The sequence below is a fragment of the Mugil cephalus genome, chromosome 18, assembly GCF_022458985.1.
Source record: "Mugil cephalus isolate CIBA_MC_2020 chromosome 18, CIBA_Mcephalus_1.1, whole genome shotgun sequence".
In the NCBI taxonomy this organism is placed as follows: domain Eukaryota; kingdom Metazoa; phylum Chordata; class Actinopteri; order Mugiliformes; family Mugilidae; genus Mugil; species Mugil cephalus.
The window spans coordinates 3,024,873-3,041,128 of record NC_061787.1 but is presented as its reverse complement, the minus strand read 5'-3'; the positions used below and the strand labels follow the sequence as shown (position 1 = coordinate 3,041,128).

The window sequence follows — 16,256 nt, the reverse complement described above, 5'->3', positions numbered from 1 at the left end:
TGGAGGTCCTGGGGTCAGTTCACAGTCTGTTACTGTTGTAGATCTGATATGTTTAATCACCAACTGAATCTAATTCATCTTCATTCAGAACTTTATTGTTCCTCAGACTGACGACAAATCCAAACTCATTTCGATAACTGTATAATGTTGATGCTTCATTCCTGCTCAACACACACAGATGAGATCATGTGTTCAGATGCAGGTGTTTGAGGTGTGTTTAGTGTCTGAGCTTCCTGCTGTTTTATCATCATTCACCAACATTTCATTTTGGAGTGAAACCTGCTGTGATCCATGTATCAGTCCATTCTCTCTGAACCACAGCTGCTGGAAGGAGCCCACACACCTCACATTGTCACATATTACTGTCTGCAGAAGACATGATGGAGATCCACAATAACACAAGGACTTTAAACTTTAAACTTGTTCATTCTGAACCTTCTTCAGCACTGAACACGTGATTTGAAGAACAAACTTAAACTCACGTCTTTTATTCTTTATTCAGATTGGAGAACTGCTGGTTGTCAGAGATCAGTTGTGATTCTCTGGTCTCAGCTCTGAAGTCCAACCCCTCCCATCTGAAACATCTGGACCTGAGTAACAACAACCTGAAAGAATCAGGAGTGAAGCAGCTGTGTGGTTTTCTGGAGAGTCCAGACTGTAGACTGGAGACTCTGGGGTCAGTTCACTGTCTGTTACTGTTGTAGATCTGATATGTTTAATCACCAACCGAATCTAATTCATCTTCATCCAAAACTTTCCTCCATGAATCTGTAAATGTCCTTTAGTTCAAGTTTGTAGCAGAAACTAAGGAAAATATCCACTGTTAGTTGTTAAAGCAGTGATTCAGAACTATTTTACATAATAAACTTATCTGGTGAATAAGTAATGTTGAGATGCACATTTAAACCCTGAACACATCTGATTGAATTATTATTGATTGAATCTACATATTTTATTATTTATTTAGATTGTGGAGCTGTAGTTTGTCAGAGATCAGCTGTGATTCTCTGGTCTCAGCTCTGAAGTCCAACCCCTCCCATCTGAAACATCTGGAGCTGAGTAACAAAGACCTGAAGGATTCAGGAGTGAAGCAGCTGTGTGGTTTTCTGGAGAGTCCAGACTGTAGACTGGAGACTCTGAGGTCAGTTCACTGTATGTTACTGTTGTAGATCTGATATGTTTAATCACCAAATTAATCTAATTCATTTTCATCCACAACTTTCCTCCATGAATCTGCAAATATCGTTTAGTCCAATACGAGTGTTTGTAGCAGAAACTGTAGAAAACGTTTAAGCCAATGAAGCTTAAAGGCTGTTAGGACACAGTAATGTTGAGCTGCACATTTAACACCTGAACACATCTGACTTATTCAGGATTTAATCAACATCTTTTATTATTTATTCAGGTTGAGGAGCTGCAGGTTGTCAAAGATCAGCTGTGATTCTCTGGTCTCAGCTCTGAAGTCCAACCCCTCCCATCTGAAACATCTGGACCTGAGTGACAACAACCTGAAGGATTCAGATGTGAAGCAGCTTCTTGATCTTGTGAAGAGTCCAGACTATGAACTAGAGACTCTGAGGTGAGTAGAGGGTTCCAGTCAGTCCATGCTGCTTCAGTAAATCAGCAGTAAATCCATCACTAAAATGTTGGTGCAGTAATGTAGCGTTCAGGACTCTCAGCAGTTTCTTAGTTTTAGTTTTATTTGCCCATTTTGCATGTAAAACATATTAGTAATAATAAAGTTAAAACATTGTGCTGGACAGGTTGGAATCCAAGAGAGGCTTACAAAGATACCTCCCCAATATAAACAACAACGGTCAGCAGTGTCAAAATTAAATATTGATATATTGAGAGAAGTCTGACAAAATGTAAGATAAAAGTCCTTTGAACGTCTTGCATGATACGAGTGAATGTTTGACGAAAACGTTCTGGAAAGCAAATGGCAGGTCATGAGTTAAATGTGCATATTTATACATAAACACACATGTTTGATGTATGTTAACACTGAAAATTGTTAGCAGTTTGAATTTGTTTTAAAAGAGGAGCCGAAGAATCGGTTCTTTTAGCAAAACTAATCAATCTCCAAAATTTCTTTTGGATGAGTAAAATCTTGCCTTCTAAGAAGGGAGTCTCTGGAAACACCCCATTCATCTTCTCTCTTCTTTCTCCTCCTCTCTACAGGTGTGAAGGGTCATGGTGATAAACAGGAGGGTGTGTGGTGTGAGAGGATGAGCTGCGTCCTGATGATCCAGAGGTTGAAGCAGCAGCAGCTTGTGAGGACAGAGACTCTGACTGCAGATAATTGCTGAAGTCAGAAACTCAACCGCAATAATAACTCTCAACTGTTAGTGAGAAACATGTCAGATGGAATCAGCCTCCAATCATCATGTGATGACTCTTCTGAAAGAGAAGTTCATCTTTACAGACTCATGTTGGACGTGTTCTGTTCAGATTCAGAGAACTCTATCCCAACAGGATGATTCATTTGCAGCTTTTCCACGAGCATCCCGAACACATACAATTAATCAACTAAACAAACAAGTATAATAATCAATTATAAAATCTGTGCTCATTAAGATAAAAATAAAATCAATAGCACAAATTCCAGTAGCTAAAACCTTACTAGTTTCTGTCTGTGTTTTAAAGCTTTATATAAGAAGGAATAACAGACTTCATGTAATGATTTGTCCTACTGATGATCACATTATAGATGATTGAAAGGCAGCAATAAAAACTCGGCCACCAAAGTGTGCTCTGTTTAGTTGATAATTGATTTTATTCAATCTGATGGATTGATGATTGATTTTGTTGTCAGATCGTACCCAAATTCTTCTGCTTAGTCACAGTAATTTTTTAACATACCAAAACAGTTGTGTTGAAGTTGCAGGGGAAAGAAGTTATTAAACAATTAAGTGTAATAACTGCATTCCTCAAAAGGGGGCACCACCCACAGGTTTAGAATACACTGTGAGAATAAATCAATTAATATTGGATCAATGTTAATAATTAGTAATTAATTAATCTCATCATATCTGAGGTGTCAGCTCTCAGTACAGGGATCGTCTTTTTCTAGCTCACAAAGACCTTTTGACAACGACTTAAGTGAAATATGTGATTTATTTACAATGATGAATAGTGAATAATAAACAATATGATTAATAAGATACACCCATTGTATGCACACTCTATTTTATATGATTTTTTTTTAAGGAAAAGCCATTATTTCCTTAAATAGAGTGTGCATACAATTGATGTAAAAAAAGGTGTGTGCGGTTGGTACTACATAGGAGAACTATTATGCACTGGTTTGGAGTCACTTGGTCACATGAATTAGGAGGTATTGAGAGCAGATTGATGGACAGTCATGCATATTCGAACCTCAGCGTCGGTTACAGCTGAGTTTTCCTCAGCGTTGTGTAGACAAAGTGGACGACTGTGAAGTTGCCGTGTAGCAGAGTCTGATGATGTGTTGGAAATTGGTTGTCAATGATGGAATTGAAAAATACTTATGATGGGCTGTTGAAAATATCTTCAAATTAAATATTATTAATGCGTGATTGTCTTGATAGTTAAAATGAAATTCAGCTTGTACTTTGAAAAAGTTAAATTAAAAGTTGCATTAAATGTGGCGAGAATAATTCAAAAATAAAACTTAAACACTGCAACTGGCGTATCATGAAGACAAAAACGGACTGAGAAGAGAAGTGAACAGGAACTGAGAACTGGACACAAACAAGAACTTAACAAAACTGGACTAAGACTGGTCAGGCGCTAGTTTATCACCACGTCTCTGCAGGGTGTGTCCCTTTGTTACGAAACTAGGTTTTCGCGCCTTATGTTGATTTACATATCATTGCTTTCCTAAAAGAGTATTGACTAACAGTTGTACTTCACACAACATGAAATCAAACACTTTAAATGAAACATCATGTCGGCATAAAAAGACATTATCTTTTCCACAATATCCTAATTCATATAAGTAAATAATAATAGTAAGCAACGCTAACTAATATCAAGAAGAAGGAAAGGTAAATTATATTCAGGCTAGGCTGACAAGTCTTGCTTTGTAGAATATAGACATATTAAAACGCTATAACAGTTTTACCTGTTAAAATTACATTCCAAAGAGAGAGATCTTGCAGTTCTGAACTATTTACGATCTTTATCTACCACAGGTGGTCCAGACGCAACCCTGGGGAAAACCTGATTTCTGTTTTTAAGGAAGTCTAAAAGCAATACTAAAAACATGTCTGGTAGCTCGGTTGTTTCTGTACTAAGGGAGAAAGATCCATGGGTTTGAAATATGTATTAAATCAGGTATTAACTGGAGCCGTGTCATTATGTAACTATGCACTCGATAATCATTGACCTGCATTAAATAAAACAGAATACATTTGTGGTGCTTACAGGAACATCCCCCAGGGGGCGCTACAGCACAGCACTACATCATTATAATCATTGTAGACAACACCTGCAGAAGAACAGCTCATCAGAGACATAATAAAAATCCTGTGATAGATTGAAACCCCGCTTCTCACCCAGTGACAAACAACACTGCGACCTGAAGCTGAAGTGGTTAAGTAGCTAATTAGCCAGCTAATTAATTAAATAGAGTGAAATCTTGACACAGAAGTGACAATACTTTTAAATAATCAATCTAGCTCTTAAAGCTCTTTTATGTCTCGTTGTTATGGTAACTATGTTAATGACAGGCTGGATTCAGTTTGATATAAAGTGTTGAGCTGTTATATTAAAAGTTATGTTGAAATATTGATGTTACATGACAGCATGGATCACAGCATTAGTCCGAATATTGAAGTTAAACAGTAAAATGTGAATACTTGTATTAATATTCTGCCTAAAAATAATATTTTACCAGTAGTTCAGTCAAGGAACTGACAGTTTATGATTGTTGATATATTGATATATATTCCTGTAACTCAGAAGAAATTATATAAAGTAATATGAGGTTTATTAATACAGACTATCTCTGTCCTCTGGTTATTGGCGACACATAGCTACAAGAGCCTGTATAAATACATGTGTTACTCAACATTATGTATTTGTTCAGTGGATCCAGACATGAAGAGATGAACTAGACCAACAGGACTAAGTTCTTCATTTATTCCTTATTCCAGTCCACATGTGCAAAAACAACAACAACAAAAAAAAACTGTCACCACAGTATTTCACTAAACTTACTGCAGTTGCTCAGGTCCAGGTTCGGCAACATTGGTCCCAAAGAAAGAGGTCAGATGACCACCTGAATACACTGCACGACTAGGTTAAAACGTGTTTTTGATATGTTTAATGAGCGGTCATCAAACTATCTAACACCTTTCTGTACACGTTTTATTCATTTATTCATTACACCTTTTGTGAAGTTTGGACCTAAAATAAATTTTCTTCTGGGACTAAGATGATCATGAGCTCAAACTAATCTGATGGCAGAACTATGAGGAAATGTTCATGAGGCAAGACTAGAGTGTTTGATAAGAGATAGAGAACAGGTTTTATTTGTCAAATGCACAATGAAATGTGTTTTTTGTTCCTGCAGCCAGTAGTCAAATTGTAAATCTAAAGTGAGTAGCAACAATAATGCATACATTGTATTTAAAATAACAATAAGTGCAGTGGTGCAGTGATACTTGAGTCCAGTAAAAGCTCAGAGTTGATCAGACAGAAGGATGTAGATGGAAACTCTTCTTCAGCCTGATGGCAGCAGAGAGAAGAGAGAGGATCCAGGATCTTCTTGGCCTTTAACCAGTGATGTTTTGTAGAAATGTTCTGCAGTTTGGGGACGGGGGTCCCTCAAGAAGGGCAGGAAGTCTGGTGCAGTTTCCCATCCTAGTGGTGATGCTCTTGTGTAAAAGTTCCTGAGCTCCTCGAGAGGGAGCTTGAAGCCTCTGAGGAGGTGGAGACTCTGTCTGGACTTCTTCACTCTGGTGTTCAAGTGTTGAGTCCATGACAGGTCCTGTGAGGTGGTCACTCCTCTTTCCACCTCAGAGCTGCTGAGCTGAGTGGATGGATCCTGGTACCAGTCCTCCAGGTGGGACACTGCCCTGTGACGGGGTCAGTTTTTTATGGAAATGTGCATGTTTTTGTTTTTAACCTGTTTGTGTGTTTGCATGCATTTTTAGTGCAGTAAACTCCAGCAGCAATCATCAGATTGGCAGCAGGTGTGCAAATAGATCACTCAAACTTTTTAAAGGAGGCAGACAGCAAGAGGAACTCCACACAGGAGGACACACTCTCTTCTCGGGTCGGGGGGACTTGGCCCAAACGGAGCACCTGCCTGTGGACGCTTGCTTGGATTGGAGGAAGGGCCCTTAACCCAGGCACTGAGGCGATCGCCCCTACACCCCTGCCCGGAGCTTTGATGCCCTTCAACAGGAGGCCCTGCTGGAGGAGGAAGGGAATGGATACAAATAGCTAGAGCAACACTGGGTAGCCCAGCTCATGCAATTGGTTGGTTGTTCTCAAACAAATGTCTCACTATTCATTCTAAGCTAAGGATGCATCCATTTAATCTCATTAACACTAAGGGTTTTTCACATTTTCACCAGTGCAGTGAATTCAGAAATACAGCCCTAAAACATACAACAGAGTAAAGTTGTGAATAATGTGTGGGAATAAGTGTGTCAAAAGAGCTCAAAAAGCGAATTGGCAGCACAAAGTGTGTATGTTGTTGCAATAACCACCGGGTGCAGGAGAGTATGACTCCATTGACCTCTCAGACGGGTTGGTTCTCCATCAACTTTCATCCGCAGGTCCAGTTTATAGACATCTGTGAAGGGTCAGGAAGCTGTAGACCCACCTGCAAAGGGATCTGGGAGTCCAGACCCAGGTCATACAGCTAAGAGACCTGTTTGGAGGGGACTTTGGTGTTAAATGCTGAGCTGTTGTCAACAAACAGGACTCTCACATTGTTTCCCATACCAGTGTCCACATGGGGAGAAGGTCTTGTTCAGGACGATGGTTATGGTGTCATCTGGAACTGTAATGGATCCAGGGGGGTAGCCTATCTGATCTCTGTTAGCATTGAAGCCATGTGGCTACAGATGAGTCTTTCTCATATTGATGCAGCCTCCATCGCAGTTAAATTAGTCTCATCTAGCCCTTTACTAGTTACATGAAGTTATTGACCTCTGACCTTTTACTTACACAAACAGTGGACAGCAGAGTGGGTGATGGATTAGCATTTTGCATTGAGCTTAACCTGTCCATAAGCATGTGTTGTTTCTCCTCTAGTTTAGTTTGGGATACTCTTCATGTTTGATGCTGACCACATTGGTCTGGTTCCTCTCAGGGCCAGAGTGAAACACTGTTTTCTCATGATGTCCTGAATTTACCTGCACAGTCTGATCCAGCCCAGAGATAAACTCACTGCCTGGACATGTAGAGAGGAGGAGCTCACCTGAGCAGGAGATCAAGTTTCATGAGAACAGGGAGGGAACTCTGAGGCTGACAAAACAAACACAGACAGACGTGTGTTTGTGTTGGAGTCTTCCTGGTGGTTTTGTGGGAGGAGCAGTGAAAGTGAAAGTATTCAGTCAGTTTGTTCAGTTTGATTCAGCGTAGAAGGAGGAAACTGAAGCAGGGTGAGTTTTATTTGTAATGTTTGTGTTTTTCTTCTTCTTGTTGACTGTAGAGAGAAAGCGAGTCAAAATTCAAGTTTGATTCAACCATTGAAACATCATGTGATTAATTCATTAATTCATTAATTACTAGTTGTGATTCTGCTACTTTTATTGCATAGTTTGTGTTTCACTTCCTGTTCTCAGAGTGACTCTCGTATTATGTCAGTGTCTTATAGACCTGTCATACACTTTTATTTTATGTTGTGTTGTGTTATCTACGTGGGATAAAACTGTAGGATGAATTAAATTCTTATCTTAAATATATAAGGAACTACCAGTGGAGCTACTTAAACTTTTATCAGTGAATGAAGAGAATAAACCATATTTGTTTCTACAGAGGTCAGTATCACAGTCAGAAAGTCTACAGTATCCAGCTGTCTGTCTATGAAGAGTGACTGGTCCATAATTCAACCTCCAGACTTCAGTGAAGAACCTGGACCCTCAGACACAAAGTAAGAGACTGTTTCTACTGTAAACTGACCTGATGGAAGATGATGATTTTAGGATGAAGCAGAAATGTTCTGCTGAAAGATTTATAGTCATGATGCAGATGTTTTAGTGCAGGTAGGTCAGATCCTAGTCTGGGTTTTAGAACCAGGAAGTAATGATAGTATTTCTGTAGTAAAACACCTGAGAACCTCCATTTCAGAACGTCCACTCATCAATATTCAGATATATTTGTCCTAATGTTGAAGTGTGTAAAGATTTACAGCTGGGTACTAGTGGATGGATTGAACTGCAGTTTTCTCATCCTCCCATAGTCAGTGTGTAGCAACCAGCCAGTCTGTCATGGAGCTAAACGTCCCTGTCTCCATGTCACATTTAATGTCAGTCTTATTGTTCAGGAGGAAGCTCCTCTAACAGATCCTGTTCCTTTAACTCAACTTAAAGCTTTGACTGTTTGTTCCATCATCATCACTCCATGAGTCTTCACTAAGTCACACTAACACGCTGCTGTTCCACTCAAAGAATCCACTTTATTCTCATCATTTCAAAGATTCATTTCTGCATCACTCTTTTCTGTCTCCAGTTCTAATTGATTTCTACAACATGTTCTTCATTCAAGTCTTCCTCCCTTAGAATCAGATCATTCTGAAGCATGTGTTGTTTCTCCTCTGCTTTAGTTTGGGATACTCTTCATGTTTGATGCTGACCACATTGGTCTGGTTCCTCTCAGGGCCAGAGTGAAACACTGTTCTCTAATGATGTCCTGAATTTACCTGCACAGTCTGATCCAGTCCAGAGATAAACTCACTACCTGGAAATGTAGAGGGGAGGAGCTCACCTGAGCAGGTGATCAAGTTTCATGAGGAGAGGGAGGGAACTCAGGTTTATAAAACAAACACACAGACAGAAATGTGTGCGTTTGAGTCTTGGTGGTTTTGTGGTTTTGTCTCTTGAAAGACTTTTTGGTCCTGATGAGCTCACCTGACCAGGTGATGAAGGGAGGAGCAGTGAAAGTGAAAGTTATTCGGTCAGTTTATTCAGTTTGATTCAGAGTAGAAGAAGGAAAACTAAAGACTGAAGCAGGGTGAGTTTTATTTGTAATAAACTCTTGTATTATGTCAAAGTACTATAGACCAGTTATCCACTTTTGTTTTATGTTGTGTTGTGTGTTGTTCTGTTGTGATGTGTTGTGTTGCATTGTGTTGTGTCATTTACCTGATGAACCTAGAGTATTGTAACTGGCCCAATATATCTATTTTATATCTATTTATCTGTCAGACTGATTAAAGGCCAGAAGATGGAGGAAGAGAAGGACAGAGGACCTGGAATAAACCTGTAGGACGAATTAAATTCTTATCTTAAATATATAAGGAACTACCAACGGAGCTACTTAAACTTTAATCAGTCAATGGAGACAATGAAAACATATTTGTTTCTGCAGAGGTCAGTATCACAGTCAGAGAGCAGAGTCTACAGTATCCAGCTGTCTGTCTATGAAGAGTGACAGGTCTAAAGGAAATCCTCCACACTTCAGTGCAGATCCTGGACCCTCAGACACAAAGTAAGAGACTGTTTCTACCGTAAACTGACCTGATGGAAGATGATGATTTTAATTAATTAATTAATCGTCGTTCTGCTGCTTTCATTAAACTGCGTAGTTTGTGTTTCACTTCCTGTTCTCAGAGTGACTCTTGTGTTATGTCAGTGTGTTATAGACCAGTCATCCACTTTTATTTTATGTTGTGTTGTGTTGTGTTGCGTTGTGTTGTGTTGTATTGCGTCATCTACCTGATGAACCTGGACTACTGTAACTGAACTAGTGTTTCTGGTTTTTCTCTCAGACCGATTAAAGGCCAGAAGATGATGAAAGAGGAGGACAGAGAACCTGGAATAAACCTGTAGGATAAATTAAATTCTTATCTTAAATGTATATGGAACTTTCAATAGAGCTACTTAAACTTTTATCAGTGAGTGAAGAAACACGTTTCTTTCTACAGGGGTCAGTACCACAGACACAGCACCACAGAGTCTACAGTATCCAGCTGTCTGTCTATGAAGAGTGACAGGTCTAAGGGAAATCCTCCACACTTCAGTGAAGAACCTGGACCCTCAGACACAAAGTAAGAGACTGTTTCTACTGTAAACTGACCTGATGGAAGATGATGATTTTAGGATGAAGCAGAAATGTTCTGCTGAAAGATTTATAGTCATGATGCAGATGTTTTAATGCAGGTAGGTCAGATCCTAGTCTGGGTTTTAGAACCAGGAAGTACTGATGGTATTTCTGTAGTAAAACACTGAGAACCTCCATTTCAGAATGTCCACTCATCAATATTCAGATATAGTTGTCCTAATGTTGAAGTGTGTAAAGATTTCCAGTCTGTAACACTTCTTAGACTCTTCTAAGCTCAGTTCAGACTGAACTAACGCAAGCTTCAACAGTGAAGGACAGAATCAGCTCTCTTTGATGGAAGCATTTACTGAAGTCTCTGCAGGAAGTGTTGAGTTTGTATTAACAGCAAACAGCAGGTAGATCACTCAGTGTTTAATAAGACGGAAAGATGTGAAAAGCAGTTCATTGGTGTTGATGAAAACAGGAGAGTTTAAAACAAAGGAAGTCAGTTCAAACTTTTCCTATTCTCTGTGAGCGTCTGAGCTTCTAAGTGATGTTGAATGTTGACAATCTGGAAATGATTTTAATGATGAAGAAATGTGTTGACAGAGAGAGGAAGAGGAGTCATGTTTCTGTGGAGGAGCAGCTGTCCTGCTGTGCTTTGTGTCAGGACGTCCTGAAGTATCCAGTCTCTACCAGCTGTGGACACTGGTTCTGCAGACAGTGCATCACCTCATACTGGGACCAGTCTGCTTCATCAGGACACTCCTCCTGTCCCCAGTGTGGAAAAAGACCCAGAACAAGTAAGACTCTACATCTACACCACTCTCCTTATAGTTTTGTTCACTCTGTTTTTTCTTTCCCTGCACTTCACATACCAGCCTCATTTTACTCATAACTGATCTCTGTTCATTTCTGTTGATATAAATTAATCTATACTTGTTGTGATTAAACTCTAAGAGGCTTTTATTGTGAAACAACTAAAGGAAATGTTGGTAGTGCAGTGAAAAACAAGAGATGAACATATGTCCATAATTTTATGAGTGGATCAGTCTTAAATATCACAGAGAGGAAGGAACGACCACAGTGATCTGTTGGATGAAGAGCTGCAGACGAACTGCTGTCAATCAAACACTGACACGCCCCCTCAGAGGCTGATAGAATAAAGAGCATTTCTAATGTTTCCTCTAAAAATTAGTTATTGTGAAAAGAAAAAACTCTTTACAAAATATTTAGTAAGTAAAAATTCTGTTCTTTGTGACTTCAAACAGGGATGACTGTTTCTTTCTGTCTCTGGTTTCTTCTTCTTTCCAGATGATGTTGGTCTGCAGGAGGTTTTAGATGAACATAAGATCAGTCTGAGGAGGAGATGTGAACATGTGACTGAAGGAACTGATGTAAGAGGAAGAGGAACCCTCCTCAACAGGATCTACACTGAGCTCTACATCACAGAGGGACAGAGTGAAGAGGTTAATACCCAACATGAGGTGAAGCAGCTTGAGACAGCTTCCAAGATGAAGGCCCTCCATGACACTCCAATCAGGTGCCACGACATCTTTAAAGCCTTACCTGACCAACAGAGACACATCAGACTGGTTCTGACCTACGGCGTCGCTGGCGTTGGAAAAACCTTCTCAGTACAGAAGTTCACTCTGGACTGGGCAGAGGGTTTGGAAAACCAAGATGTCAGTGTGGTGATTGTGCTTTCGTTCAGGGAGCTGAACTTGATCAAAGAAGAGCAGTACAGTCTTCTCAGGCTGCTCCATCTTTTCCATCCAACATTACAGAAGGTCACAGCAGAGCAGCTGGCTGTCTGTAAACTTTTGTTCATCTTTGACGGTCTGGATGAAAGCAGACTTTCACTGGACTTCAACAACAGTGAGGTTTTGTCTGATGTCACACAGAAGGCATCAGTCAACGTGCTGCTGACAAACCTCATCAAGGGGAAGCTGCTTCCCTCAGCTCTGGTCTGGATCACTTCCAGACCTGCAGCAGCCAATCAGATCCCTCCTACATGTGTTGACAGGGTAACAGAAGTACGAGGCTTCACTGACACCCAGAAGGAGGAGTACTTCAGGAGGAGGTTCAGTGATAAAGAGCTGTCCAGCAGAATCATCTCCCACATCAAGACATCCAGGAGCCTCCACATCCTGTGTGCAGTCCCAGTCTTCTGCTGGATCACTGCTACAGTTCTGGAGCACATGTTACCTACAGAGCAGAGAGGAGAGCTGCCCAAGACCCTGACTGACATGTACTCACACTTTGTGATGGTTCAGACAAAGAGGAAGAAAAACAAGTACTATGAGGGACATGAGACGAGTCCACAGGAGCTGATGGAGGCTGACAGGGAAATTCTTCTGAAGCTGGGGAGGCTGGCGTTTGAACATCTGGAGGAAGGAAACATCATGTTCTACCAAGAAGACCTGGAGCGCTGTGGTCTGGATGTGACAGAGGCCTCAGTGTACTCAGGAGTTTGTACAGAGATCTTGAAAAGAGAGAAAGTGATCTTTCAGAAATCAGTCTACTGCTTTGTTCATCTGAGCGTTCAGGAGTTTCTGGCTGCAGTCTACATGTTCCACTGTTACACCAACAAGAAGATAAAGGTTCTGAAGGACTTCCTGGGGAAAGACCACCAGAACTACACTAAATCTCTGGATGGCTTCCTGTATGGAGCCATGAAGAAATCCCTGCTCAGTAAAACTGGTCACCTGGACCTGTTTGTTCGCTTCCTTCATGGCCTCTCTCTGGAGTCCAACCACAGACTCTTAGGAGGTCTAGTGGGTCAGACAGAGAACAGTCCAGAAATCATCCAGAGAGCCATCAACCAGCTGAAGGAGATGGACACTGATGACAAGTCTCCTGACAGAAGCATCAACATCTTCCACTGTCTGATGGAGATGAACGACCTCTCAGTTCATCAGGAGATCCAAGAGTTCCTGAAGTCAGAGAACAGATCAGAGAAGGAACTCTCTTCGATCCACTGCTCAGCTCTGGCCTACATGCTGCAGATGTCAGAGGAGGTTCTGGAAGAGTTGGACCTGAAGAAGTACAACACATCAGATGAGGGACGACGGAGACTGATCCCAGCTGTGAGGAACTGCAGAAAGGCTCGGTGAGTCCTGATCATTAACAGAATCAATCAGATGTTGATCAGATGATCACCTCACTCTGTTTCATACTCATTCAGTCTGGATCTAGATGTAAATGAGCTGATTTTATAACAGATTTATATGTTTTCTTATCACAGATTAATTAGATGTGGACTCTCAGAGAATCACTGTGAAGTCGTGTCCTCAGCTCTGAAGTCCAACCCTTCCTATCTGACAGAGCTGGACATGAGTGATAATGTCCTGAAGGATTCAGCAGTGAAGCATCTGTCTGCTGGACTGGAGAGTCCAAACTGTAGACTGGAAACTCTGAGGTCAGTTCACTGACTGGAGCTGTTGGAGGTTTTCTTTATTTATTCACTTCAAATCATTGTATGTCAAATGTTCTTTAGTTTATAAATGTTCATGTTTACAACAAGTCTTATCATTTATTTCAATCATACATCATTAACTATTACTCAGAATATTTCACACATCACTGAAACTCCCCAAACTATAAGTGGCATGCTGTCTTAAAACAAGTCCTGGTAAAAATGTTGCTTTGGTGCAACAGTCTGTTCACTTCTCCACTGATGATAAAACTAAGTACACAGTCACAGATTGTTAGTGATGTTGTTGAGTCAGACTGATAGAAGGCTGCTGCTCTGAGTCAACATGAAACACATCATGCATTTCACTAGAGCTCACTTTTATTCTTTATTCAGATTGAAGAGCTGCAGTTTGTCAGAGATCAGCTGTGATTCTCTGGTCTCAGCTCTGAAGTTCAACCCCTCCCATCTGAAACATCTGGACCTGAGTGGAAACATCCTGAGGGATTCAGGAGTGAAGCATCTGTGTGGTTTTCTGGAGAGTTCAGACTGTAGACTGGAGACTCTGGAGTGAGTTCACTGTCTGTTACTGTTGTAGATCTGCTATGTTTAATCACCAACTGAATCTAATTCATCTTCATCCACAACTTTCCTCCATAAATCTGTAAATGTCCTTTAGTCCAAGACCAGTGTTTGTAGCAGAAACTGTAGAAAATGTCCACTGTTAGTTGTTAAAGTCAATGAAGCTTAAAGGCTGTTAGGACACAGTAATGTTGAGCTGCACATTTAAAACCTGAACGCATCTGACTGAATTATTCGTGAATTTATCACAATTTTTATTCTTTGTTCAGTTTGAGGAGCTGCTGGTTGTCAGAGATCAGCTGTGATTCTCTGGTCTCAGCTCTGAAGTCCAACCCCTCCCATCTGAAACATCTGGACCTTCGAGAAAACTTCCTGAAGGATTCAGATGTGAAACATATTCTTGATCTTGTGGAGAGTCCAGACTATAAACTAGAGACTCTGAGGTCAGACTCCATGTTTTCTTTGTGTGCTCAGATGAATATGATGGTAAAGTTGTGGTGACATCAGGCTGATATTCTACTGATCCACACTGAGGATCTTCATGGTAAAGTCTGTTTTCTTCTTCTGTGGATTAGTCCGTTGACTGTGGCAGAGCCATGTTGAGCTCCACATTTCAAAGCTTCATAGAAGAAGAAAAATCCTCCACTGAATTATTGACTCTGAAACTTTGAAAACTCTTAATTTCCACCTTAAATTCTGTCAGACATTTAGAACAGAACTAAAATAATTTCCACCACATCAGACTGGAACTAATAAATGTTCAGTATCTGCTTGTGGAGTCTAGTGATGATTATAGTGACAAATTCAAAGCAAACAGCATCACTGCTCCAGAAAATGAGACTTTGTTAGAATTCATCCTGACGAGTTTGTTTTCTTTGGAAACTTGAGAATCTTCAGTGGAATCAGAAATAAATTTATCAGTACAACATGTGTTTGTAGAGATGGAGCCTCTGGTGGAGCTGTCAGAGTTCAGAGCTGAAGTCACTACGTCTTTATGTTGTCGTTAATATTAATGAGAGTTCTTCTTCACTCGTTCTGTTCGACTGTTTAAAGCTGCTTCCTGTTGGCTTCAGATGTTTGAAGTTTACATTATATGAACTTGTTCATTCTGAACATTCAGTTCTGAAAAAATGATGAAACTCTGAGTGACTTCAAGCAGGAACTTTGTAAACTCACATCTTTTATACTTAATCCAGACTGGACGACTCCAGTGTTTCAGAGATCAGCTGTGATTCTCTGGTCTCAGCTCTGAAGTCCAACCCCTCCCATCTGAAACATCTGGACCTGAGTGACAACTTCCTGAAGTATTCAGATGTGAAGCATCTTCTTGATCTTGTGAAGAGTCCAGACTATAAACTGGAGACTCTGAGGTCAGACTCCATGTTTTCTTTGTGTGCTCAGATGAATATGATGATAAAGTTGTGGTGACATCAGGCTGATATTCTACTGATCCAAACTGAGAATCTTCATGGTAAAGTCTGTTTCCTTCTTTTGTGGTTTCATCCATTGACTGTGGCAGAACTGTGTTGAGCTCCATATTTCAAAGCTTCATAGAAGAAGAAAAATCCTCCACTGGATGATTGACTCTGAAACTCTGACACACTTAATTTCCACTTTGCAGTTTTTTCAAGTTAAGAACAGACCAGCAACTAACAATTATTTTTTATTTTAGCTGAATCAGCTATTGAATGATTTATTTTATGAAATGTTAAAACATCATGATGCCACTCTATCAGAGTTCAAGGTGATGTATTCAAATGTCTTTTTCTGAACAAGAATCTATAAGATTTCACTGTGAAGGAGGAAAGCATCTTCAACTTTAAACGTGTTCATTCTGAACCTTCTTGAGCTTTGAACACGTGATTTCAATAACAAACTTTTATTATTTTACTCTTTATTCAGTTTGACGGACTGCATTTTGTCAGAGATCAGTTGTTGCTATCTGGTCTCAGCTCTGAAGTCCAACCCCTCCCATCTGAAACATCTGGACCTTAGTAACAACATCCTGGAGGATTCAGCAGTGAAGCAGCTGTGTGGTTTTCTGGAGAGTCCAGACTGT

General features: G+C 40.2%; 1 protein-coding gene and 3 long non-coding RNA genes across 4 annotated transcripts in view; all 4 read left to right on the top strand.

The window, feature by feature from the left end:
* LOC124995449 overlaps positions 1-16,256 on the top strand; it is a 756,577-nt gene that overhangs the window by 645,812 nt on the left and 94,509 nt on the right. The gene's annotated exons all lie outside the window — the stretch shown is intronic.
* Positions 1,519-4,329, top strand: LOC124995508. Its single transcript, XR_007110726.1, has 2 exons — positions 1,519-1,579; positions 2,182-4,329. It is a non-coding gene; the product is annotated as an uncharacterized LOC124995508 (long non-coding RNA).
* Positions 7,977-10,215, top strand: LOC124995503. The gene is made up of 4 exons (XR_007110721.1): positions 7,977-8,092; positions 9,366-9,648; positions 9,929-9,985; positions 10,085-10,215. It is a non-coding gene; the product is annotated as an uncharacterized LOC124995503 (long non-coding RNA).
* Positions 14,578-15,493, top strand: LOC124995494. The gene is made up of 2 exons (XR_007110712.1): positions 14,578-14,640; positions 15,394-15,493. It is a non-coding gene; the product is annotated as an uncharacterized LOC124995494 (long non-coding RNA).